Here is a 27,038-nt window from a genome sequence, read left to right as displayed (position 1 = left end):
CTCAGCAATGAAATCTGTGTCATCAGGCCCTTAGCAGCACAATGAGTGGATTCAGGTACGATGATTCTAACTGAAATAAGTCACACAGAAAAAGAAACATCATAAGATATCACTAATACACGGAATGTAAACTTGGCTACACAGGAACTGAATTCCAAAACAGAACAGTGTCTCAAATTTAGAAAACCAACTTATGTTTGCTTAAGGGTAAAGGTGAGTTGGGGTGCTGCATAAAACCAGAGATTGAAATGAGCACAGATAAAGTTCCTTAAGCCAAATATGGAATAGACAAGAGCTACTCCTTGCTCAACGAAATGGACTCAACACCCCATATTAAACGCCTAAGAATGTACCTGACTAGTAAGTATCTTAAAACCTATGGATTGCTATGTCTCCAAAAGAGAATCAAGCGTGTGTACAGGGGCATAAACGCAGCAGTGATAGGATTGGAGAGGTTCGGTGAGCAAATGAAGACCCTTTGAAGTCATATTGCATGGTACCCATTACACGGGTCTCAACTCTCCAGGTTTAAGGTATTCTTCCTTCAGCTAAAACATGCATGTGGAACCCAAGTATGATCAACCATGTGAACGGGAGACGTGTTCAAATATGTCTCAGTTTTCCTCCCCTGGTACTCGGGTGCAACATTCCAGACGCTTTACTAACACTCTCCCCACTTGGAGAGTCAGCGCCTTTAACCTCCTGTTTGGCCCAGTTTGCAATTTCTGCGGAAGATGAACAGGAATAGCGAGAACCAATGAGAGGCTAGCTGGAGGTGTCTGGACGGGCAAATTTAACTCTCATTTCCCACCAGGAAGAGGAAATAACCAAAGGCTCAGCGTGCCGTACCGGAACCAGATTAGGGCCTGAAGCCATCCTGCGGTGTTGCGGCCAGGTCACAAGAAAGCGAGTTGAAGAAAGGAGCTCAGGGGCACTGTAATTCACAAACCTGCAGAGTTATAAATGACAGCTATCGTCCAAAAATAGACTGAAGTAAGGCTGCCAAGAGGACTTGAAAGCGGGGCAGAATTGCAGGAAACCGATTTCAGGAGGTAGACTGGAATTGCATTGAAAGCATAGGAAAAGAGGCAGAACGTCCACAATGATGCACTTGGCCAAAAAGGGCGTATGCGTTTTTTCCTGAATATATTCAGGAAAAAACGCATACGCCCTTTTTGGCCAACCAAGCAAGCTTGCAAAGGAAATCTGCACTACAATGAAGTCTCACTTCCCCCGGTCAAAAGGGCCATCTGAAAAAAGTGTAAAATCCAAAAGGCAGGACAGGCCATGGAGAACTTGGAGCCTTGTTATGCTGATGGGCGGGATGTAAATTGCCAACAGACACTCGGGAGAAGTGTATGGTGTTTCCTGAAACATCTAAAAAACAAAGCAACAGAACCTAGGGCACTTCCACTTATGGTCCTATAGCTTAGGGAAATTAAAATCAAAAAGACACAGCCACCCCAAAGTTTGGAACGGCTCTGTTTACAAGAACCTCGTTTACAGTACAAGTTCAACATCGCAGAAAGTGAAAAATGGATAAAGAAGTTGTGGTATTTACTTACAAAGCAATATCACTCAGCAATGAAATCTGTGTCATCAGGCCCGTAGCAGCACAATGAGTGGATTCAGGTATGATGATTCTAACTGAAGTAAGTCACACAGAAAAAGAAACATCATAAGATATCAGTAATACACGGAATGTAAACTTGGCTACACAGGAACTGAATTACAGAACAGAACAGGGACTCAAATTTAGAAAACCAACTTATGCTTGCTTAAGGGTAAAGGTGAGTTTGGGTGCTGCATAAGACCAGAGATTGAAATGAGCACAGATAAAGTTCCTTAAGTCAAATATGGAATAGACAAGAGCTACTCCTTGCTCAACGAAATGGACTCAACACCGCATATTAAACGCCTAAGAATGTACCTGACTAGTAAGTATCTTAAAACCTATGGATTGCTATGTCTCCGAAAGAGAATCAAGCATGTGTACAGGGGCATAAACGCAGCAGTGATAGGATTGGAGAGGTTCGGTGAGCAAATGAAGACCCTTTGAAGTCATATTGCATGGTACCCATTCCACGGGTTTCAACTACCCAGGTTTTAGGTATTCTTCCTTCAGCTAAAACATGCATGTGGAACCCAAGTATGATCAACCATGTGAACGGGAGACGTGTTCAAATATGTCTCAGTTTTCCTCCCCTGGTACTCGGTTGCAACATTCCAGACGCTTTACTAACACTCTCCCCACTTGGAGAGTCAGCGCCTTTAACCTCCTGTTTGGCCCAGTTTGCAATTTCTGCGGAAGATGAACAGGAATAGCGAGAACCAATGAGAGGCTAGCTGGAGGTGTCTGGACGGGCAAATTTAACTCTCATTTCCCACCAGGAAGAGGAAATAACCAAAGGCTCAGCGTGCCGTACCGGAACCAGATTAGGGCCTGAAGACATCCTGCGGTGTTGCGGCCAGGTCACAAGAAAGCGAGTTGAAGAAAGGAGCTCAGGGGCACTGTAATTCACAAACCTGCAGAGTTATAAATGACAGCTATCGTCCAAAAATAGACTGAAGTAAGGCTGCCAAGAGGACTTGAAAGCGGGGCAGAATTGCAGGAAACCGATTTCAGGAGGTAGACTGGAATTGCATTGAAAGCATAGGAAAAGAGGCAGAACGTCCACAATGATGCACTTGGCCAAAAAGGGCGTATGCGTTTTTTCCTGAATATATTCAGGAGAAAACGCATACGCCTTTTTTGGCCAACCAAGCAAGCTTGGAAAGGAAATCTGCACTACAATGAAGTCTCACTTCCCCCCGGTCAAAAGGGCCATCTGAAAAAAGTGTAAAATCCAGAAAGGCAGGACAGGCCATGGAGAACTGGGAGCCTTGTTATGCTGATGGGCGGGATGTAAATTGCCAACAACCACTCGGGAGAAGTGTATGGTGTTTCCTGAAACATCTAAAAAACAAAGCAACAGAACCTAGGGCACTTCCACTTATGGTCCTATAGCTTAGGGAAATTAAAATCAAAAAGACACAGCCACCCCAAAGTTTGGAACGCCTCTGTTTACAAGAACCTCGTTTACAGTACAAGTTCAACATCGCAGAAAGTGAAAAATGGATAAAGAAGTTGTGGTATTTACTTACAAAGCAATATCACTCAGCAATGAAATCTGTGTCATCAGGCCCTTAGCAGCACAATGAGTGGATTCAGGTACGATGATTCTAAATGAAATAAGTCACACAGAAAAAGAAACATCATAAGATATCACTAATACACGGAATGTAAACTTGGCTACACAGGAACTGCATTCCAAAACAGAACAGGGTCTCAAATTTAGAAAACCAACTTATGCTTGCTTAAGGGGAAAGGTGAGTTGGGGTGCTGCATAAAACCAGAGATTGAAATGAGCACAGATAAAGTTCCTTAAGCCAAATATGGAATAGACAAGAGCTACTCCTTGCTCAAAGAAATGGACTCAACACCGCATATTAAACGCCTAATAATGTACCTGACTAGTAAGTATCTTAAAACCTATGGATTGCTATGTCTCCGAAAGAGAATCAAGCATGTGTACAGGGGCATAAACGCAGCAGTGATAGGATTGGAGAGGTTCGGTGAGCAAATGAAGACCCTTTGAAGTCATATTGCATGGTACCCATTCCACGGGTTTCAACTACCCAGGTTTAAGGTATTCTTCCTTCAGCTAAAACATGCATGTGGAACCTAGAGTATGATCAACCATGTGATCGGGAGACGTGTTCAAATATGTCTCAGTTTTCGTACCCTGGTACTCGGGTGCAACATTCCAGACACTTTACTAACACTCTCCCCACTTGGAGAGTCAGTCCCTTTAACCTCCTGTTTGGCCCAGTTTGCAATTTCTGCGGAAGATGAACAGGAATAGCGAGAACCAATGAGAGGCTAGCTGGAGGTGTCTGGACGGGCAAATTTAACTCTCATTTCCCACCAGGAAGAGGAAATAACCAAAGGCTCAGCGTGCCGGGCCGGAATCAGATTAGGGCCTGAAGCCATCCTGCGGTGTTGCGGCCAGCTCAAAAGAAAGCGAGTTGAAGAAAGGAGCTCAGGGGCACTGTAATTCACAAACCTGCAGAGTTATAAATGACAGCTATCGTCCAAAAATAGACTGAAGTAAGGCTGCCAAGAGGACTTGAAAGCAGGGCAGAATTGCAGGAAAGTGATTTCAGGAGGTAGACTGGAATTGCATTGAAAGCATAGGAAAAGAGGCAGAAAGTCCACAATGATGCACTTGGCCAAAAAGGGCGTATGCGTTTTTTCCTGAATATATTCAGGAAAAAACGCATACGCCCTTTTTGGCCAACCAAGCAAGCTTGCAAAGGAAATCTGCACTACAATGAAGTCTCACTTCCCCCCGGTCAAAAGGGCCATCTGAAAAAAGTGTAAAATCCAGAAAGGCAGGACAGGCCATGGACAACTGGGAGCCTTGTTATGCTGATGGGCGGGATGTAAATTGCCAACAACCACTCGGGAGAAGTGTATGGTGTTTCCTGAAACATCTAAAAAACAAAGCAACAGAGCCTAGGGCACTTCCACTTATGGTCCTATAGCTTAGGGAAATTAAAATCAAAAAGACACAGCCACCCCAAAGTTTGGGACGCCTCCGTTTACAAGAACCTCGTTTACCATACAAGTTCAATATCACAGAAAGTGAAAAATGGATAAAGAACTTGTGGTACTTACGTACAATGCAGTATCATTCAGCAATGAAATCTATGTCATCAGGCCCATAGCAGCATAATGAGTGGATTCAGGTACGATGACTCTAACTGAAATAAGTCACACAGAAAAAGAAACATCATAAGATATCAGTAATACACGGAATGTAAACTTGGCTACACAGGAACTGAATTACAGAACAGAACAGGGTCTCAAATTTAGAAAACCAACTTATGCTTGCTTAAGGGGAAAGGTGAGTTGGGGTGCTACATAAAACCAGAGATTGAAATGAGCACAGATAAAGTTCCTTAAGCCAAATATGGAATAGACAAGAGCTACTCCTTGCTCAACGAAATGGACTCAACACCCCATATTAAACGCCTAAGAATGTACCTGACTAGTAAGTATCTTAAAACCTATGGATTGCTATGTCTCCAAAAGAGAATCAAGCGTGTGTACAGGGGCATAAACGCAGCAGTGATAGGATTGGAGAGGTTCGGTGAGCAAATGAAGACCCTTTGAAGTCATATTGCATGGTACCCATTACACGGGTCTCAACTCTCCAGGTTTAAGGTATTCTTCCTTCAGCTAAAACATGCATGTGGAACCCAGAGTATGATCAACCATGTGAACGGGAGACGTGTTCAAATATGTCTCAGTTTTCCTTCCCTGGTACTCGGGTGCAACATTCCAGACGCTTTACTAACACTCTTCCGACTTGGAGAGTCAGTCCCTTTAACCTCCTGTTTGGCACAGTTTGCAATTTCTGCGGAAGATGAACAGGAATAGCGAAAACCAATGAGAGACTAGCTGGAGGTGTCTGGACGGGCAAATTTAACTCTCATTTCCCACCAGGAAGAGGAATTAACCAAAGGCTCAGCGTGCCGTGCCAGAACCATATTAGGGCCTGAAGCCATCCTGCGGTGTTGCGGCCAGGTCACAAGAAAGCGAGTTGAAGAAAGGAGCTCAGGGGCACTGTAATTCACAAACCTGCAGAGTTATAAATGACAGCTATCGTCCAAAAATAGACTGAAGTAAGGCTGCCAAGAAGACTTGAAAGCGGGGCAGAATTGCAGGAAACCGATTTCAGGAGGTAGACTGGAATTGCATTGCAAGCATAGGAAAAGAGGCAGAACGTCCACAATGATGCACTTGGCCAAAAAGGGCGTATGCGTTTTTTCCTGAATATATTCAGGAAAAAACGCATACGCCCTTTTTGGCCAACCAAGCAAGCTTGCAAAGGAAATCTGCACTACAATGAAGTCTCACTTCCCCCCGGTCAAAAGGGCCATCTGAAAAAAGTGTAAAATCCAGAAAGGCAGGACAGGCCATGGAGAACTGGGAGCCTTGTTATGCTGATGGGCGGGATGTAAATTGCCAACAACCACTCGGGAGAAGTGTATGGTGTTTCCTGAAACATGTAAAAAACAAAGCAACAGAACCTAGGGCACTTCCACTTATTGTCCTATAGCTTAGGGAAATTAAAATCAAAAAGACACAGCCACCCCAAAGTTTGGAACGGCTCTGTTTACAAGAACCTCGTTTACAGTACAAGTTCAACATCGCAGAAAGTGAAAAATGGATAAAGAACTTGTGGTATTTACTTACAAAGCAATATCACTCAGCAATGAAATCTGTGTCATCAGGCCCTTAGCAGCACAATGAGTGGATTCAGGTACGATGATTCTAACTGAAATAAGTCACACAGAAAAAGAAACATCATAAGATATCAGTAATACACGGAATGTAAACTTGGCTACACAGGAACTGAATTCCAAAACAGAACAGTGTCTCAAATTTAGAAAACCAACTTATGCTTGCTTAAGGGGAAAGGTGAGTTGGGGTGCTGCATAAAACCAGAGATTGAAATGAGCACAGATAAAGTTCCTTAAGCCAAATATGGAATAGACAAGAGCTACTCCTTGCTCAACGAAATGGACTCAACACCCCATATTAAACGCCTAAGAATGTACCTGACTAGTAAGTATCTTAAAACCTATGGATTGCTATGTCTCCAAAAGAGAATCAAGCGTGTGTACAGGGGCATAAACGCAGCAGTGATAGGATTGGAGAGGTTCAGTGAGCAAATGAAGACCCTTTGAAGTCATATTGCATGGTGCCCATTCCACGGGTTTCAACTACCCAGGTTTAAGGTATTCTTCCTTCAGCTAAAACATGCATGTGGAACCTAGAGTATGATCAACCATGTGATCGGGAGACGTGTTAAAATATGTCTCAGTTTTCGTACCCTGGTACTCGGGTGCAACATTCCAGATGCTTTACTAACACTCTTCCGACTTGGAGAGTCAGTCCCTTTAACCTCCTGTTTGGCCCAGTTTGCAATTTCTGCGGAAGATGAACAGGAATAGCGAGAACCAATGAGAGGCTAGCTGGAGGTGTCTGGACGGGCAAATTTAACTCTCATTTCCCACCAGGAAGAGGAATTAACCAAAGGCTGAGCGTGCCGTGCCGGAACCAGATTAGGGCCTGAAGCCATCCTGCGGTGTTGCGGCCAGCTCAAAAGAAAGCGAGTTGAAGAAAGGAGCTCAGGGGCACTGTAATTCACAAACCTGCAGAGTTATAAATGACAGCTATCGTCCAAAAATAGACTGAAGTAAGGCTGCCAAGAGGACTTGAAATCAGGGCAGAATTGCAGGAAACCGATTTCAGGAAGTAGACTGGAATTGCATTGAAAGCATAGGAAAAGAGGCAGAACGTCCACAATGATGCACTTGGCCAAAAAGGGCGTATGCGTTTTTTCCTGAATATATTCAGGAAAAAACGCATACGCCCTTTTTCGCCAACCAAGCAAGCTTGCAAAGGAAATCTGCACTACAATGAAGTCTCACTTCCCCCCGGTCAAAAGGGCCATCTGAAAAAAGTGTAAAATCCAGAAAGGCAGGACAGGCCATGGAGAACTGGGAGCCTTGTTATGCTGATGGGCAGGATGTAAATTGCCAACAGACACTCGGGAGAAGTGTATGGTGTTTCCTGAAACATCTAAAAAACAAAGCAACAGAGCCTAGGGCACTGCCACTTATGGTCCTATAGCTTAGGGAAATTAAAATCAAAAAGACACAGCCACCCCAAAGTTTGGGACGCCTCTGTTTACAAGAACCTCGTTTACAGTACAAGTTCAACATCGCAGAAAATGAAAAATGGATAAAGAAGTTGTGGTATTTACTTACAAAGCAATATCACTCAGCAATGAAATCTGTGTCATCAGGCCCTTAGCAGCACAATGAGTGGATTCAGGTATGATGATTCTAACTGAAATAAGTCACACAGAAAAAGAAACATCATAAGATATCAGTAATACACGGAATGTAAACTTGGCTACACAGGAACTGAATTACAGAACAGAACAGGGTCTCAAATTTAGAAAACCAACTTATTCTTGCTTAAGGGTAAAGGTGAGTTGCGGTGCTGCATAAAACCAGAGATTGAAATGAGCACAGATAAAGTTCCTTAAGCCAAATATGGAATAGACAAGAGCTACTCCTTGCTCAACGAAATGGACTCAACACCCCATATTAAACGCCTAAGAATGTACCTGACTAGTAAGTATCTTAAAACCTATGGATTGCTATGTCTCCGAAAGAGAATCAAGCATGTGTACAGGGGCATAAACGCAGCAGTGATAGGATTGGAGAGGTTCGGTGGGCAAATGAAGACCCTTTGAAGTCATATTGCATGGTACCCATTCCACGGGTTTCAACTACCCAGGTTTAAGGTATTCTTCCTTCAGCTAAAACATGCATGTGGAACCTAGAGTATGATCAACCATGTGATCGGGAGACGTGTTCAAATATGTCTCAGGTTTCCTCCCCTGGTACTCGGGAGCAACATTCCAGACGCTTTACTAACACTCTCCCCACTTGGAGAGTCAGTCCCTTTAACATCCTGTTTGGCCCAGTTTGCAATTTCTGCGGAAGATGAACAGGAATAGTGAGAACCAATGAGAGGCTAGCTGGAGGTGTCTGGACGGGCAAATTTAACTCTCATTTCCCACCAGGAAGAGGAATTAACCAAAGGCTCAGCAGGCCGGGCTGGAACCAGATTAGGGCCTGAAGCCATCTTGTGGTGTTGCGGCCAGGTCACAAGAAAGCGAGTTGAAGAAAGGAGCTCAGGAGCACTGTAATTCACAAACCTACAGAGTTATAAATGACAGCTATCGTCCAAAAATAGACTGAAGTAAGGCTGCCAAGAGGACTTGAAAGCGGGGCAGAATTGCAGGAAACCGATTTCAGGAGGTAGACTGGAATTGCATTGAAAGCATAGGAAAAGAGGCAGAACGTCCACAATGATGCACTTGGCCAAAAAGGGCGTATGCGTTTTTTCCTGAATATATTCAGGAAAAAACGCATACGCCCTTTTTGGCCAACCAAGCAAGCTTGCAAAGGAAATCTGCACTACAATGAAGTCTCACTTCCCCCCGGTCAAAAGGGCCACCTGAACAAAGTGTAAAATCCAGAAAGGCAACAGGCCATTGAGAACTGGGAGCCTTGTTATGCTGATGGGCGGGATGTAAATTGCCAACAGACACTTGGGAGAAGTGTATGGTGTTTCCTGAAACATCTAAAAAACAAAGCAACAGAGCCTAGGAACTTCCACTTATGGTCCTATAGCTTAGGGAAATTAAAATCAAAAAGACACAGCCACCCCAAAGTTTGGAACGGCTCTGTTTACAAGAACCTCATTTACAGTACAAGTTCAACATCGCAGAAAGTGAAAAATGGATAAAGAAGTTGTGGTATTTACTTACAAAACAATATCACTCAGCAATGAAATCTGTGTCATCAGGCCCTTAGCAGCACAATGAGTGGATTCAGGTATGATGATTCTAACTGAAATAAGTCACACAGAAAAAGAAACATCATAAGATATCAGTAATACACGGAATGTAAACTTGGCTACACAGGAACTGAATTACAGAACAGAACAGGGTCTCAAATTTAGAAAAGCAACTTATGCTTGCTTAAGGGGAAAGGTGAGTTGGGGTGCTGCATAAAACCAGAGATTGAAAGGAGCACAGATAAAGTTCCTTAAGTCAAATATGGAATAGACAAGAGCTACTCCTTGCTCAACGAAATGGACTCAACACCGCATATTAAACGCCTAAGAATGTACCTGACTAGTAAGTATCATAAAACCTATGGATTGCTATGTCTCCGAAAGAGAATCAAGCATGTGTACAGGGGCATAAACGCAGCAGTGATAGGATTGGAGAGGTTCGGTGAGCAAATGAAGACCCTTTGAAGTCATATTGCATGGTACCCATTACACGGGTCTCAACTCTCCAGGTTTAAGGTATTCTTCCTTCAGCTAAAACATGCATGTGGAACCCAAGTATGATCAACCATGTGAACGGGAGACGTGTTCAAATATGTCTCAGTTTTCCTCCCCTGGTACTCGGGTGCAACATTCCAGACGCTTTACTAACACTCTCCCCACTTGGAGAGTCAGCGCCTTTAACCTCCTGTTTGGCCCAGTTTGCAATTTCTGCGGAAGATGAACAGGAATAGCGAGAACCAATGAGAGGCTAGCTGGAGGTGTCTGGACGGGCAAATTTAACTCTCATTTCCCACCAGGAAGAGGAATTAACCAAAGGCTCAGCGTGCCGGGCTGGAACCAGATTAGGGCCTGAAGCCATCCTGCGGTGTTGCGACCAGGTCACAAGAAAGCGAGTTGAAGAAAGGAGCTCAGGGGCACTGTAATTCACAAACCTGCAGAGTTATAAATGACAGCTATCGTCCAAAAATAGACTGAAGTAAGGCTGCCAAGACGACTTGAAAGCGGGGCAGAATTGCAGGAAACCGATTTCAGGAGGTAGACTGGAATTGCATTGAAAGCATAGGAAAAGAGGCAGAACGTCCACAATGATGCACTTGGCCAAAAAGGGCGTATGCGTTTTTTCCTGAATATATTCAGGAAAAAACGCATACGCCCTTTTTGGCCAACCAAGCAAGCTTGCAAAGGAAATCTGCACTACAATGAAGTCTCACTTCCCCCCGGTCAAAAGGGCCATCTGAAAAAAGTGTAAAATCCAGAAAGGCAGGACAGGCCATGGACAACTGGGAGCCTTGTTATGCTGATGGGCGGGATGTAAATTGCCAACAGACACTCGGGAGAAGTGTATGGTGTTTCCTGAAACATCTAAAAAACAAAGCAACAGAGCCTAGGGCACTTCCACTTATGGTCCTATAGCTTAGGGAAATTAAAATCAAAAAGACACAGCCACCCCAAAGTTTGGGACGCCTCTGTTTACAAGAACCTCGTTTACAGTACAAGTTCAACATCGCAGAAAGTGAAAAATGGATAAAGAAGTTGTGGTATTCACTTACAAAGCAATATCACTCAGCAATGAAATCTGTGTCATCAGGCCCTTAGCAGCACAATGAGTGGATTCAGGTATGATGATTCTAACTGAAATAAGTCACACAGAAAAAGAAACATCATAAGATATCAGTAATACACGGAATGTAAACTTGGCTACACAGGAACTGAATTACAGAACAGAACAGGGTCTCAAATTTAGAAAACCAACTTATGCTTGCTTAAGGGTAAAGGTGAGTTGGGGTGCTGCATAAAACCAGAGATTGAAATGAGCACAGATAAAGTTCCTTAAGTCAAATATGGAATAGACAAGAGCTACTCCTTGCTCAACGAAATGGACTCAACACCGCATATTAAACGCCTAAGAATGTACCTGACTAGTAAGTATCGTAAAACCTATGGATTGCTATGTCTCCGAAAGAGAATCAAGCATGTGTACAGGGGCATAAACGCAGCAGTGATAGGATTGGAGAGGTTCGGTGAGCAAATGAAGACCCTTTGAAGTCATATTGCATGGTACCCATTACACGGGTCTCAACTCTCCAGGTTTAAGGTATTCTTCCTTCAGCTAAAACATGCATGTGGAACCCAAGTATGATCAACCATGTGAACGGGAGACGTGTTCAAATATGTCTCAGTTTTCCTCCCCTGGTACTCGGGTGCAACATTCCAGATGCTTTACTAACACTCTCCCCACTTGGAGAGTCAGCGCCTTTAACCTCCTGTTTGGCCCAGTTTGCAATTTCTGCGGAAGATGAACAGGAATAGCGAGAACCAATGAGAGACTAGCTGGAGGTTACTGGACGGGCAAATTTAACTCTCATTTCCCACCAGGAAGAGGAAATAACCAAAGGCTGAGCGTGCCGTGCTGGAACCAGATTAGGGCCTGAAGCCATCCTGCGGTGTTGCGGCCAGCTCAATAGAAAGCGAGCTGAAGAAAGGAGCTCAGGGGCACTGTAATTCACAAACCTGCAGAGTTATAAATGACAGCTATCGTCCAAAAATAGACTGAAGTAAGGCTGCCAAGAGGACTTGAAAGCGGGGCAGAATTGCAGGAAACCGATTTCAGGAGGTAGACTGGAATTGCATTGCAAGCATAGGAAAAGAGGCAGAACGTCCACAATGATGCACTTGGCCAAAAAGGGCGTATGCGTTTTTTCCTGAATATATTCAGGAAAAAACGCATACGCCCTTTTTGGCCAACCAAGCAAGCTTGCAAAGGAAATCTGCACTACAATGAAGTCTCACTTCCCCCCGGGCAAAAGGGCCATCTGAAAAAAGTGTAAAATCCAGAAAGGCAGGACAGGCCATGGAGAACTGGGAGCCTTGTTATGCTGATGGGCGGGATGTAAATTGCCAACAACCACTCGGGAGAAGTGTATGGTGTTTCCTGAAACATCTAAAAAACAAAGCAACAGAGCCTAGGGCACTTCCACTTATGGTCCTATAGCTTAGGGAAATTAAAATCAAAAAGACACAGCCACCCCAAAGTTTGGAACGCCTCCGTTTACAAGAACCTCGTTTACCATACAAGTTCAATATCACAGAAAGTGAAAAATGGATAAAGAACTTGTGGTACTTACGTACAATGCAGTATCACTCAGCAATGAAATCTATGTCATCAGGCCCATAGCAGCATAATGAGTGGATTCAGGTACGATGATTCTAACTGAAATAAGTCACACAGAAAAAGAAACATCATAAGATATCAGTAATACACGGAATGTAAACATGGCTACACAGGAACTGAATTACAGAACAGAACAGGGTCTCAAATTTAGAAAACCAACTTATGCTTGCTTAAGGGGAAAGGTGAGTTGGGGTGCTGCATAAAACCAGAGATTGAAATGAGCACAGATAAAGTTCCTTAAGCCAAATATGGAATAGACAAGAGCTACTCCTTGCTCAACGAAATGGACTCAACACCCCATATTAAACGCCTAAGAATGTACCTGACTTGTAAGTATCTTAAAACCTATGGATTGCTATGTCTCCAAAAGAGAATCAAGCGTGTGTACAGGGGAATAAACGCAGCAGTGATAGGATTGGAGAGGTTTGGTGAGCAAATGAAGACCCTTTGAAGTCATATTGCATGGTACCCATTACACGGGTCTCAACTCTCCAGGTTTAAGGTATTCTTCCTTCAGCTAAAACATGCATGTGGAACCCAGAGTATGATCAACCATGTGAACGGGAGACGTGTTCAAATATGTCTCAGTTTTCCTCCCCTGGTACTCGGGTGCAACATTCCAGATGCTTTACTAACACTCTTCCGACTTGGAGAGTCAGTCCCTTTAACCTCCTGTTTGGCACAGTTTGCAATTTCTGCGGAAGATTAACAGGAATAGCGTGAACCAATGAGAGACTAGCTGGAGGTGTCTGGACGGGCAAATTTAACTCTCATTTCCCACCAGGAAGAGGAATTAACCAAAGGCTCAGCATGCCGTGCCGGAACCAGATTAGGGCCTGAAGCCATCCTGCGGTGTTGCGGCCAGGTCACAAGAAAGCGAGTTGAAGAAAGGAGCTCAGGGGCACTGTAATTCACAAACCTGCAGAGTTATAAATGACAGCTATCGTCCAAAAATAGACTGAAGTAAGGCTGCCAAGAGGACTTGAAAGCGGGGCAGAATTGCAGGAAACCGATTTCAGGAGGTAGACTGGAATTGCATTGCAAGCATAGGAAAAGAGGCAGAACGTCCACAATGATGCACTTGGCCAAAAAGGGCGTATGCGTTTTTTCCTGAATATATTCAGGAAAAAACGCATACGCCCTTTTTGGCCAACCAAGCAAGCTTGCAAAGGAAATCTGCACTACAATGAAGTCTCACTTCCCCCCAGTCAAAAGGGCCATCTGAAAAAAGTGTAAAATCCAGAAAGGCAGGACAGGCCATGGACAACTGGGAGCCTTGTTATGCTGATGAGCGGGATGTAAATTGCCAACAACCACTCGGGAGAAGTGTATGGTGTTTCCTGAAACATCTAAAAAACAAAGCAACAGAGCCTAGGGCACTTCCACTTATGGTCCTATAGCTTAGGGAAATTAAAATCAAAAAGACACAGCCACCCCAAAGTTTGGAACGGCTCTGTTTACAAGAACCTCGTTTACAGTACAAGTTCAACATCGCAGAAAGTGAAAAATGGATAAAGAAGTTGTGGTATTTACTTACAAAGCAATATCACTCAGCAATGAAATCTGTGTCATCAGGCCCTTAGCAGCACAATGAGTGGATTCAGGTACGATGATTCTAACTGAAATAAGTCACACAGAAAAAGAAACATCATAAGATATCACTAATACACGGAATGTAAACTTGGCTACACAGGAACTGAATTCCAAAACAGAACAGTGTCTCAAATTTAGAAAACCAACTTATGTTTGCTTAAGGGTAAAGGTGAGTTGGGGTGCTGCATAAAACCAGAGATTGAAATGAGCACAGATAAAGTTCCTTAAGCCAAATATGGAATAGACAAGAGCTACTCCTTGCTCAACGAAATGGACTCAACACCGCATATTAAACGCCTAAGAATGTACCTGACTAGTAAGTATCTTAAAACCTATGGATTGCTATGTCTCCAAAAGAGAATCAAGCGTGTGTACAGGGGCATCAACGCAGCAGTGATAGGATTGGAGAGGTTCGGTGAGCAAATGAAGACCCTTTGAAGTCATATTGCATGGTACCCATTACACGGGTCTCAACTCTCCAGGTTTAAGGTATTCTTCCTTCAGCTAAAACATGCATGTGGAACCCAAGTATGATCAACCATGTGAACGGGAGACGTGTTCAAATATGTCTCAGTTTTCCTCCCCTGGTACTCGGGTGCAACATTCCAGACGCTTTACTAACACTCTCCCCACTTGGAGAGTCAGCGCCTTTAACCTCCTGTTTGGCCCAGTTTGCAATTTCTGCGGAAGATGAACAGAAATAGCGAGAACCAATGAGAGGCTAGCTGGAGGTGTCTGGACGGGCAAATTTAACTCTCATTTCCCACCAGGAAGAGGAATTAACCAAAGGCTCAGCGTGCCGTGCCGGAACCAGATTAGGGCCTGAAGCCATCCTGCGGTGTTGCGGCCAGGTCACAAGAAAGCGAGTTGAAGAAAGGAGCTCAGGGGCACTGTAATTCACAAACCTGCAGAGTTATAAATGACAGCTATCGTCCAAAAATAGACTGAAGTAAGGCTGCCAAGACGACTTGAAAGCGGGGCAGAATTGCAGGAAACCGATTTCAGGAGGTAGACTGGAATTGCATTGAAAGCATAGGAAAAGAGGCAGAACGTCCACAATGATGCACTTGGCCAAAAAGGGCGTATGCGTTTTTTCCTGAATATATTCAGGAAAAAACGCATACGCCCTTTTTGGCCAACCAAGCAAGCTTGCAAAGGAAATCTGCACTACAATGAAGTCTCACTTCCCCCCGGTCAAAAGGGCCATCTGAAAAAAGTGTAAAATCCAGAAAGGCAACAGGCCATGCAGAACTGGGAGCCTTGTTATGCTGATGGGCGGGATGTAAATTGCCAACAGACACTTGGGAGAAGTGTATGGTGTTTCCTGAAACATCTAAAAAACAAAGCAACAGAGCCTAGGGCACTTCCACTTATGGTCCTATAGCTTAGGGAAATTAAAATCAAAAAGACACAGCCACCCCAAAGTTTGGAACGGCTCTGTTTACAAGAACCTAGTTTACAGTACAAGTTCAACATCGCAGAAAGTGAAAAATGGATAAAGAAGTTGTGGTATTCACTTACAAAGCAATATCACTCAGCAATGAAATCTATGTCATCAGGCCATTAGCAGCACAATGAGTGGATTCAGGTATGATGATTCTAACTGAAATAAGTCACACAGAAAAAGAAACATCATAAGATATCACTAATACACGGAATGTAAACTTGGCTACACAGGAACTGAATTACAGAACAGAACAGGGTCTCAAATTTAGAAAACCAACTTATGCTTGCTTAAGGGTAAAGGTGAGTTGGGGTGCTGCATAAAACCAGAGATTGAAATGAGCACAGATAAAGTTCATTAAGCCAAATATGGAATAGACAAGAGCTACTCCTTGCTCAAAGAAATGGACTCAACACCGCATATTAAACGCCTAAGAATGTACGTGACTAGTAAGTATCTTAAAACCTATGGATTGCTATGTCTCCGAAAGAGAATCAAGCATGTGTACAGCGGCATAAACGCAGCAGTGATAGGATTGGAGAGGTTCGGTGAGCAAATGAAGACCCTTTGAAGTCATATTGCATGGTACCCATTCCACGGGTTTCAACTACCCAGGTTTAAGGTATTCTTCCTTCAGCTAAAACATGCATGTGGAACCTAGAGTATGATCAACCATGTGATCGGGAGACGTGTTCAAATATGTCTCAGTTTTCGTACCCTGGTACTCGGGTGCAACATTCCAGACACTTTACTAACACTCTCCCCACTTGGAGAGTCAGTCCCTTTAACCTCCTGTTTGGCCCAGTTTGCAATTTCTGCGGAAGATGAACAGGAATAGCGAGAACCATTGAGAGGCTAGCTGGAGGTGTCTGGACGGGCAAATTTAACTCTCATTTCCCACCAGGAAGAGGAAATAACCAAAGGCTCAGCGTGCCGTGCCGGAACCAGATTAGGGCCTGAAGCCATCCTGCGGTGTTGCAGCCAGCTCAAAAGAAAGCGAGTTGAAGAAAGGAGCTCAGGGGCACTGTAATTCACAAACCTGCAGAATTATAAATGACAGCTATCGTCCAAAAATAGACTGAAGTAAGGCTGCCAAGAGGACTTGAAATCAGGGCAGAATTGCAGGAAACCGATTTCAGGAAGTAGACTGGAATTGCATTGAAAGCATAGGAAGAGAGGCAGAACGTCCACAATGATGCACTTGGCCAAAAAGGGCATATGCGTTTTTTCCTGAATATATTCAGGAAAAAATGCATACGCCCTTTTTGGCCAATCAAGCAAGCTTGCAAAGGAAATCTGCACTACAATGAAGTCTCACTTCCCCCCGGGCAAAAGGGCCATCTGAAAAAACTGTAACATCCAGAAAGGCAGGACAGGCCATGGAGAACTGGGAGCCTTGTTATGCTGATTGGCGGGATGTAAATTGCCAACAACCACTCGGGAGAAGTGTATGGTGTTTCCTGAAACATCTAAAAAACAAAGCAACAGAGCCTAGGGCACTTCCACTTATGGTCCTATAGCTTAGGGAAATTAAAATCTAAAAGACACAGCCACCCCAAAGTTTGGGACGCCTCCGTTTACAAGAACCTCGTTTACAGTACAAGTTCAATATCACAGAAAGTGAAAAATGGATAAAGAACTTGTGGTACTTACGTACAATGCAGTATCACTCAGCAATGAAATCTATGTCATCAGGCCCGTAGCAGCATAATGAGTGGATTCAGGTACGATGATTCTAACTGAAATAAGTCACACAGAAAAAGAAACATCATAAGATATCACTAATACACGGAATGTAAACTTGGCTACACAGGAACTGCATTCCAAAACAGAACAGGGTCTCAAATTTAGAAAACCAACTTATGCTTGCTTAAGGGGAAAGGTGAGTTGGGGTGCTGCATAAAACCAGAGATTGAAATGAGCACAGATAAAGTTCCTTAAGCCAAATATGGAATAGACAAGAGCTACTCCTTGCTCAACGAAATGGACTCAACACCGCATATTAAACGCCTAATACTGTACCTTACTAGTAAGTATCTTAAAACCTATGGATTGCTATGTCTCCGAAAGAGAATCAAGCAGGTGTACAGGGGCATAAACGCAGCAGTGATAGGATTGGAGAGGTTCGGTGAGCAAATGAAGACCCTTTGAAGTCATATTGCATGGTACCCATTCCACGGGTTTCAACTACCCAGGTTTAAGGTATTCTTCCTTCAGCTAAAACATGCATGTGGAACCTAGAGTATGATCAACCATGTGATCGGGAGACGTGTTCAAATATGTCTCAGTTTTCGTACCCTGGTACTCGGGTGCAACATTCCAGACACTTTACTAACACTCTCCCGACTTGGAGAGTCAGTCCCTTTAACCTCCTGTTTGGCCCAGTTTGCAATTTCTGCTTAAGATGAACAGAAATAGCGAGAACCAATGAGAGGCTAGCTGGAGGTGTCTGGACGGGCAAATTTAACTCTCCTTTCCCACCAGGAAGAGGAAATAACCAAAGGCTCAGCGTGCCGTGCCGGAACCAGATTAGGGCCTGAAGCCATCCTGCGGTGTTGCGGCCACCTCAAAAGAAAGCGAGTTGAAGAAAGGAGCTCAGGGGCACTGTAATTCACAAACCTGCAGAGTTATAAATGACAGCTATCGTCCAAAAATAGACTGAAGTAAGGCTGCCAAGAGGACTTGAAAGCAGGGCAGAATTGCAGGAAAGTGATTTCAGGAGGTAGACTGGAATTGCATTGAAAGCATAGGAAGAGGCAGAAAGTCCACAATGATGCACTTGGCCAAAAAGGGCGTATGCGTTTTTTCCTGAATATATTCAGGAAAAAACGCATACGCCCTTTTTGGCCAACCAAGCAAGCTTGCAAAGGAAATCTGCACTACAATGAAGTCTCACTTCCCCCCGGGCAAAAGGGACATCTGAAAAAAGTGTAAAATCCAGAAAGGCAGGACAGGTCATGGAGAACTGGGAGCCTTGTTATGCTGATGGGCGGGATGTAAATTGCCAACAACCACTCGGGAGAAGTGTATGGTGTTTCCTGAAACATCTAAAAAACAAAGCAACAGAGCCTAGGGCACTTCCACTTATGGTCCTATAGCTTAGGGAAATTAAAATCAAAAAGACACAGCCACCCCAAAGTTTGGGACGCCTCCGTTTACAAGAACCTCGTTTACCATACAAGTTCAATATCACAGAAAGTGAAAAATGGATAAAGAAGTTGTGGTATTTACTTACAAAGCAATATCACTCAGCAATGAAATCTGTGTCATCAGGCCCTTAGCAGCACAATGAGTGGATTCAGGTATGATGATTCTAACTGTAATAAGTCACACAGAAAAAGAAACATCATAAGATATCAGTAATACACGGAATGTAAACTTGGCTACACAGGAACTGAATTACAGAACAGAACAGGGTCTCAAATTTAGAAAACCAACTTATTCTTGCTTAAGGGTAAAGGTGAGTTGGGGTGCTGCATAAAACCAGAGATTGAAATGAGCACAGATAAAGTTCCTTAAGCCAAATATGGAATAGACAAGAGCTACTCCTTGCTCAACGAAATGGACTCAACACCGCATATTAAACGCCTAAGAATGTACCTGACTAGTAAGTATCTTAAAACCTATGGATTGCTATGTCTCCGAAAGAGAATCAAGCGTGTGTACAGGGGCATAAACGCAGCAGTGATAGGATTGGAGATGTTCGGTGAGCAAATGAAGACCCTTTGAAGTCATATTGCATGGTACCCATTCCACGGGTTTCAAATACCCAGGTTTAAGGTATTCTTCCTTCAGCTAAAACATGCATGTGGAACCTAGAGTATGATCAACCATGTGATCGGGAGACGTGTTCAAATATGTCTCAGTTTTCCTCCCCTGGTACTCGGGTGCAACATTCCAGACGCTTTACTAACACTCTCCCCACTTGGAGAGTCAGTCCCTTTAACCTCCTGTTTGGCCCAGTTTGCAATTTCTGCGGAAGATGAACAGGAATAGCGAGAACCAATGAGAGACTAGCTGGAGGTGTCTGGACGGGCAAATTTAACTCTCATTTCCCACCAGGAAGAGGAATTAACCAAAGGCTCAGCGTGCCGTGCCAGAACCAGATTAGGGCCTGAAGCCATCCTGCGGTGTTGCGGGGAGGTCACAAGAAAGCGAGTTGAAGAAAGGAGCTCAGGGGCACTGTAATTCACAGACCTGCAGACTTATAAATGACAGCTATCGTCCAAAAATAGACTGAAGTAAGGCTGCCAAGAGGACTTGAAAGCGGGGCAGAATTGCAGGAAACCGATTTCAGGAGGTAGACTGGAATTGCATTGAAAGCATAGGAAAAGAGGCAGAACGTCCACAATGATGCACTTGGCCAAAAAGGGCGTATGCGTTTTTTCCTGAATATATTCAGGAATATATTCAGGAAAAAACGCATACGCCCTTTTTGGCCAACCAAGCAAGCTTGCAAAGGAAATCTGCACTACAATGAAGTCTCACTTCCCCCCAGTCAAAAGGGCCATCTGAAAAAAGTGTAAAATCCAGAAAGGCAGGACAGGCCATGGAGAACTGGGAGCCTTGTTATGCTGATGGGCGGGATGTAAATTGCCAACAACCACTCGGGAGAAGTGTATAGTGTTTCCTGAAACATCTAAAAAACAAAGCAACAGAGCCTAGGGCACTTCCACTTATGGTCCTATAGCTTAGGGAAATTAAAATCAAAAAGACACAGCCACCCCAAAGTTTGGGACGGCTCTGTTTACAAGAACCTCGTTTACGGTACAAGTTCAATATTGCAGAAATTGAAAAATGGATAAAGAACTTGTGGTACTTACGTACAATGCAGTATCACTCAGCAATGAAATCTATGTCATCAGGCCCGTAGCAGCATAATGAGTGGATTCAGGTACGATGATTCTAACTGAAATAAGTCACACAGAAAAAGAAACATCATAAGATATCACTAATACACGGAATGTAAACTTGGCTACACAGGAACTGCATTCCAAAACAGAACAGGGTCTCAAATTTAGAAATCCAACTTATGCTTGCTTAAGGGGAAAGGTGAGTTGGGGTGCTGCATAAAACCAGAGATTGAAATGAGCACAGATAAAGTTCCTTAAGCCAAATATGGAATAGACAAGAGCTACTCCTTGCTCAACGAAATGGACTCAACACCCCATATTAAACGCCTAAGAATGTACCTGACAAGTAAGTATCTTAAAACCTATGGATTGCTATGTCTCCAAAAGAGAATCTAGCGTGTGTACAGGGGCATAAACGCAGCAGTGATAGGATTGGAGAGGTTCGGTGAGCAAATGAAGACCCTTTGAAGTCATATTGCATGGTACCCATTACACGGGTCTCAACTCTCCAGGTTTAAGGTATTCTTCCTTCAGCTAAAACATGCATGTGGAACCCAGAGTATCATCAACCATGTGAACAGGAGACGTGTTCAAATATGTCTCAGTTTTCCTCCCCTGGTACTCGGGTGCAACATTCCAGACGCTTTACTAACATTCTTCCGACTTGGAGAGTCAGTCCCTTTAACCTCCTGTTTGGTCCAGTTTGCAATTTCTGCGGAAGATGAACAGGAATAGCGAGAACCAATGAGAGACTAGCTGGAGGTGTCTGGACGGGCAAATTTAACTCTCATTTCCCACCAGGAAGAGGAATTAACCAAAGGCTCAGCGTGCCGTGCCGGAACCAGATTAGGGCCTGAAGCCATCCTGCGGTTTTGCGGCCAGGTCACAAGAAAGCGAGTTGAAGAAAGGAGCTCAGGGGCACTGTAATTCACAAACCTGCAGAGTTATAAATGACAGCTATCGTCCAAAAATAGACTGAAGTAAGGCTGCCAAGAGGACTTGAAAGCGGGGCAGAATTGCAGGAAACCGATTTCAGGAGGTAGACTGGAATTGCATTGAAAGCATAGGAAAAGAGGCAGAACGTCCACAATGATGCACTTGGCCAAAAAGGGCGTATGCGTTTTTTCCTGAATATATTCAGGAAAAAACGCATACGCCCTTTTTGGCCAACCAAGCAAGCTTGCAAAGGAAATCTGCACTACAATGAAGTCTCACTTCCCCCCGGTCAAAAGGGCCATCTGAAAAAAGTGTAAAATCCAGAAAGGAAGGACAGGCCATGGAGAACTGGGAGCCTTGTTATGCTGATGGGCGGGATGTAAATTGCCAACAGACACTCGGGAGAAGTTTATGGTGTTTCCTGAAACATCTAAAAAACAAAGCAACAGAACCTAGGGCACTGCCACTTATGGTCCTATAGCTTAGGGAAATTAAAATCAAAAAGACACAGCCACCCCAAACTTTCGAACGGCTCTGTTTACAAGAACCTCGTTTACAGTACAAGTTCAACATCGCAGAAAGTGAAAAATGGATAAAGAAGTTGTGGTATTTACTTACAAAACAATATCACTCAGCAATGAAATCTGTGTCATCAGGCCCGTAGCAGCACAATGAGTGGATTCAGGTATGATGATTCTAACTGAAATAAGTCACAGAGAAAAGAAACATAGTAAGATATCACTAATACACGGAATGTAAACTTGGCTACACAGGAACTGAATTACAGAACAGAACAGGGTCTCAAATTTAGAAAACCAACTTATGCTTGCTTAAGGGTAAAGGTGAGTTGGGGTGCTGCATAAAACCAGAGATTGAAATGAGCACAGATAAAGTTCCTTAAGTCAAATATGGAATAGACAAGAGCTACTCCTTGCTCAACGAAATGGACTCAACACCGCATATTAAACGCCTAAGAATGTACCTGACTAGTAAGTATCTGAAAACCTATGGATTGCTATGTCTCCAAAAGAGAATCAAGCATGTGTACAGGGGCATAAACGCAGCAGTGATAGGATTGGAGAGGTTCGGTGAGCAAATGAAGACCCTTTGAAGTCATATTGCATGGTACGCATTACACGGGTCTCAACTCTCCAGGTTTAAGGTATTCTTCCTTCAGCTAAAACATGCATGTGGAACCTAGAGTATGATCAACCATGTGATCGGGAGACGTGTTCAAATATGTCTCAGTTTTCCTCCCCTGCTACTCGGGTGCAACATTCCAGACGCTTTACTAACACTCTCCCGACTTGGAGAGTCAGTCCCTTTAACCTCCTGTTTGGCCCAGTTTGCAATTTCTGCGGAAGATGAACAGGAATAGCGAGAACCAATGAGAGACTAGCTAGAGGAGTCTGGACGGGCAAATTTAACTCTCATTTCCCACCAGGAAGAGGAATTAACCAAAGGCTCAGCGTGCCGTGCCAGAACCAGATTAGGGCCTGAAGCCATCCTGCGGTGTTGCGGCCAGGTCACAAGAAAGCGAGTTGAAGAAAGGAGCTCAGGGCCACTGTAATTCACAAACCTGCAGACTTATAAATGACAGCTATCGTCCAAAAATAGACTGAAGTAAGGCTGCCAAGAGGACTTGAAAGCGGGGCAGAATTGCAGGAAACCGATTTCAGGAGGTAGACTGGAAATGCATTGAAAGCATAGGAAAAGAGGCAGAACGTCCACAATGATGCACTTGGCCAAAAAGGGCGTATGCGTTTTTTCCTGAATATATTCAGGAAAAAACGCATACGCCCTTTTTGGCCAACCAAGCAAGCTTGCAAAGGAAATCTGCACTACAATGAAGTCTCACTTCCCCCCGGTCAAAAGGGCCATCTTAAAAAAGTGTTAAATCCAGAAAGGCAGGACAGGCCATGGAGAACTGGGAGCCTTGTTATGCTGATGGGCGGGATGTAAATTGCCAACAACCACTCGGGAGAAGTGTATGGTGTTTCCTGAAACATCTAAAAAACAAAGCAACAGAACCTAGGGCACTTCCACTTATGGTCCTATAGCTTAGGGAAATTAAAATCAAAAAGACACAGCCACCCCAAAGTTTGGAACAGCTCTGTTTACAAGAACCTCGTTTACAGTACAAGTTCAACATCGCAGAAAGTGAAAAATGGATAAAGAAGTTGTGGTATTTACTTACAAAGCAATATCACTCAGCAATGAAATCTGTGTCATCAGGCCCTTAGCAGCACAATCAGTGGATTCAGGTACGATGATTCTAACTGAAATAAGTCACACAGAAAAAGAAACATCATAAGATATCACTAATACACGGAATGTAAACTTGGCTACACAGGAACTGCATTCCAAAACAGAACAGGGTCTCAAATTTAGAAAACCAACTTATGCTTGCTTAAGGGGAAAGGTGAGTTGGGGTGCTGCATAAAAGCAGAGATTGAAATGAGCACAGATAAAGTTCCTTAAGTCAAATATGGAATAGACAAGAGCTACTCCTTGCTCAACGAAATGGACTCAACACCGCATATTAAACGCCTAAGAATGTACCTGACTAGTAAGTATCTTAAAACCTATGGATTGCTATGTCTCCAAAAGAGAATCAAGCGTGTGTACAGGGGCATAAACGCACCAGTGATAGGATTGGAGAGGTTCGGTGAGCAAATGAAGACCCTTTGAAGTCATATTGCATGGTACCCATTCCACGGGTCTCAACTCTCCAGGTTTAAGGTATTCTTCCTTCAGCTAAAACATGCATGTGGAACCCAAGTATGATCAACCATGTGAACGGGAGACGTGTTCAAATATGTCTCAGTTTTCCTCCCCTGGTACTCGGGTGCAACATTCCAGACGCTTTACTAACACTCTCCGCACTTGGAGAGTCAGCGCCTTTAACCTCCTGTTTGGCCCAGTTTGCAATTTCTGCGGAGGATGAACAGGAATAGCGAGAACCAATGAGAGACTAGCTGGAGGTGTCTGGACGGGCAAATTTAACTCTCATTTCCCACCAGGAAGAGGAGTTAACCAAAGGCTCAGCGTGCCGTGCCGGAACCAGATTAGGGCCTGAAGCCATCCTGCGGTGTTGCGGCCAGCTCAAAAGAAAGCGAGTTGAAGAAAGGAGCTCAGGGGCACTGTAATTCACAAACCTGCAGAGTTATAAATGACAGCTATCGTCCAAAAATAGACTGAAGTAAGGCTGCCAAGAGGACTTGAAAGCGGGGCAGAATTGCAGGAAACCGATTTCAGGAGGTAGACTGGAATTGCATTGAAAGCATAGGAAAAGAGGCAGAACGTCCACAATGATGCACTTGGCCAAAAAGGGCGTATGCGTTTTTTCCTGAATATATTCAGGAAAAAACGCATACGCCCTTTTTGGCCAACCAAGCAAGCTTGCAAAGGAAATCTGCACTACAATGAAGTCTCACTTCCCCCCGGTCAAAAGGGCCATCTGAAAAAAGTGTAAAATCCAGAAAGGCAGGACAGGCCATGGAGAACTGGGAGCCTTGTTATGCTGATGGGCGGGATGTAAATTGCCAACAACCACTCGGGAGAAGTGTATAGTGTTTCCTGAAACATCTAAAAAACAAAGCAACAGAGCCTAGGGCACTTCCACTTATGGTCCTATAGCTTAGGGAAATTAAAATCAAAAAGACACAGCCACCCCAAAGTTTGGGACGGCTCTGTTTACAAGAACCTCGTTTACGGTACAAGTTCAATATTGCAGAAATTGAAAAATGGATAAAGAACTTGTGGTACTTACGTACAATGCAGTATCACTCAGCAATGAAATCTATGTCATCAGGCCCGTAGCAGCATAATGAGTGGATTCAGGTACGATGATTCTAACTGAAATAAGTCACACAGAAAAAGAAACATCATAAGATATCACTAATACACGGAATGTAAACTTGGCTACACAGGAACTGCATTCCAAAACAGAACAGGGTCTCAAATTTAGAAATCCAACTTATGCTTGCTTAAGGGGAAAGGTGAGTTGGGGTGCTGCATAAAACCAGAGATTGAAATGAGCACAGATAAAGTTCCTTAAGCCAAATATGGAATAGACAAGAGCTACTCCTTGCTCAACGAAATGGACTCAACACCCCATATTAAACGCCTAAGAATGTACCTGACAAGTAAGTATCTTAAAACCTATGGATTGCTATGTCTCCAAAAGAGAATCTAGCGTGTGTACAGGGGCATAAACGCAGCAGTGATAGGATTGGAGAGGTTCGGTGAGCAAATGAAGACCCTTTGAAGTCATATTGCATGGTACCCATTACACGGGTCTCAACTCTCCAGGTTTAAGGTATTCTTCCTTCAGCTAAAACATGCATGTGGAACCCAGAGTATCATCAACCATGTGAACAGGAGACGTGTTCAAATATGTCTCAGTTTTCCTCCCCTGGTACTCGGGTGCAACATTCCAGACGCTTTACTAACACTCTTCCGACTTGGAGAGTCAGTCCCTTTAACCTCCTGTTTGGTCCAGTTTGCAATTTCTGCGGAAGATGAACAGGAATAGCGAGAACCAATGAGAGACTAGCTGGAGGTGTCTGGACGGGCAAATTTAACTCTCATTTCCCACCAGGAAGAGGAATTAACCAAAGGCTCAGCGTGCCGTGCCGGAACCAGATTAGGGCCTGAAGCCATCCTGCGGTTTTGCGGCCAGGTCACAAGAAAGCGAGTTGAAGAAAGGAGCTCAGGGGCACTGTAATTCACAAACCTGCAGAGTTATAAATGACAGCTATCGTCCAAAAATAGACTGAAGTAAGGCTGCCAAGAGGACTTGAAAGCGGGGCAGAATTGCAGGAAACCGATTTCAGGAGGTAGACTGGAATTGCATTGAAAGCATAGGAAAAGAGGCAGAACGTCCACAATGATGCACTTGGCCAAAAAGGGCGTATGCGTTTTTTCCTGAATATATTCAGGAAAAAAGGCATACGCCCTTTTTGGCCAACCAAGCAAGCTTGCAAAGGAAATCTGCACTACAATGAAGTCTCACTTCCCCCCGGTCAAAAGGGCCATCTGAAAAAAGTGTAAAATCCAGAAAGGCAGGACAGGCCATGGAGAACTGGGAGCCTTGTTATGCTGATGGGCGGGATGTAAATTGCCAACAGACACTCGGGAGAAGTTTATGGTGTTTCCTGAAACATCTAAAAAACAAAGCAACAGAACCTAGGGCACTGCCACTTATGGTCCTATAGCTTAGGGAAATTAAAATCAAAAAGACACAGCCACCCCAAACTTTCGAACGGCTCTGTTTACAAGAACCTCGTTTACAGTACAAGTTCAACATCGCAGAAAGTGAAAAATGGATAAAGAAGTTGTGGTATTTACTTACAAAACAATATCACTCAGCAATGAAATCTGTGTCATCAGGCCCGTAGCAGCACAATGAGTGGATTCAGGTATGATGATTCTAACTGAAATAAGTCACAGAGAAAAGAAACATAGTAAGATATCACTAATACACGGAATGTAAACTTGGCTACACAGGAACTGAATTACAGAACAGAACAGGGTCTCAAATTTAGA

At 43.8% G+C, this 27,038-nt stretch overlaps 1 long non-coding RNA gene across 1 annotated transcript; it reads right to left on the bottom strand.

The window, feature by feature from the left end:
• Positions 1-22,195, bottom strand: LOC307181454. Its single transcript, XR_013826784.1, has 3 exons — positions 22,103-22,195; positions 3,145-3,222; positions 1-70 (listed from the first exon to the last, which is right to left on the bottom strand). It is a non-coding gene; the product is annotated as an uncharacterized lncRNA (long non-coding RNA).
• Between the last annotated feature and the right edge of the window lie 4,843 nt (positions 22,196-27,038).

Source organism: Stenella coeruleoalba, assembly GCF_951394435.1.
Source record: "Stenella coeruleoalba genome assembly, contig: scaffold_135, whole genome shotgun sequence".
In the NCBI taxonomy this organism is placed as follows: Eukaryota; Metazoa; Chordata; class Mammalia; order Artiodactyla; family Delphinidae; genus Stenella; species Stenella coeruleoalba.
This window is presented reverse-complemented; position numbering and strand designations above follow the sequence as displayed.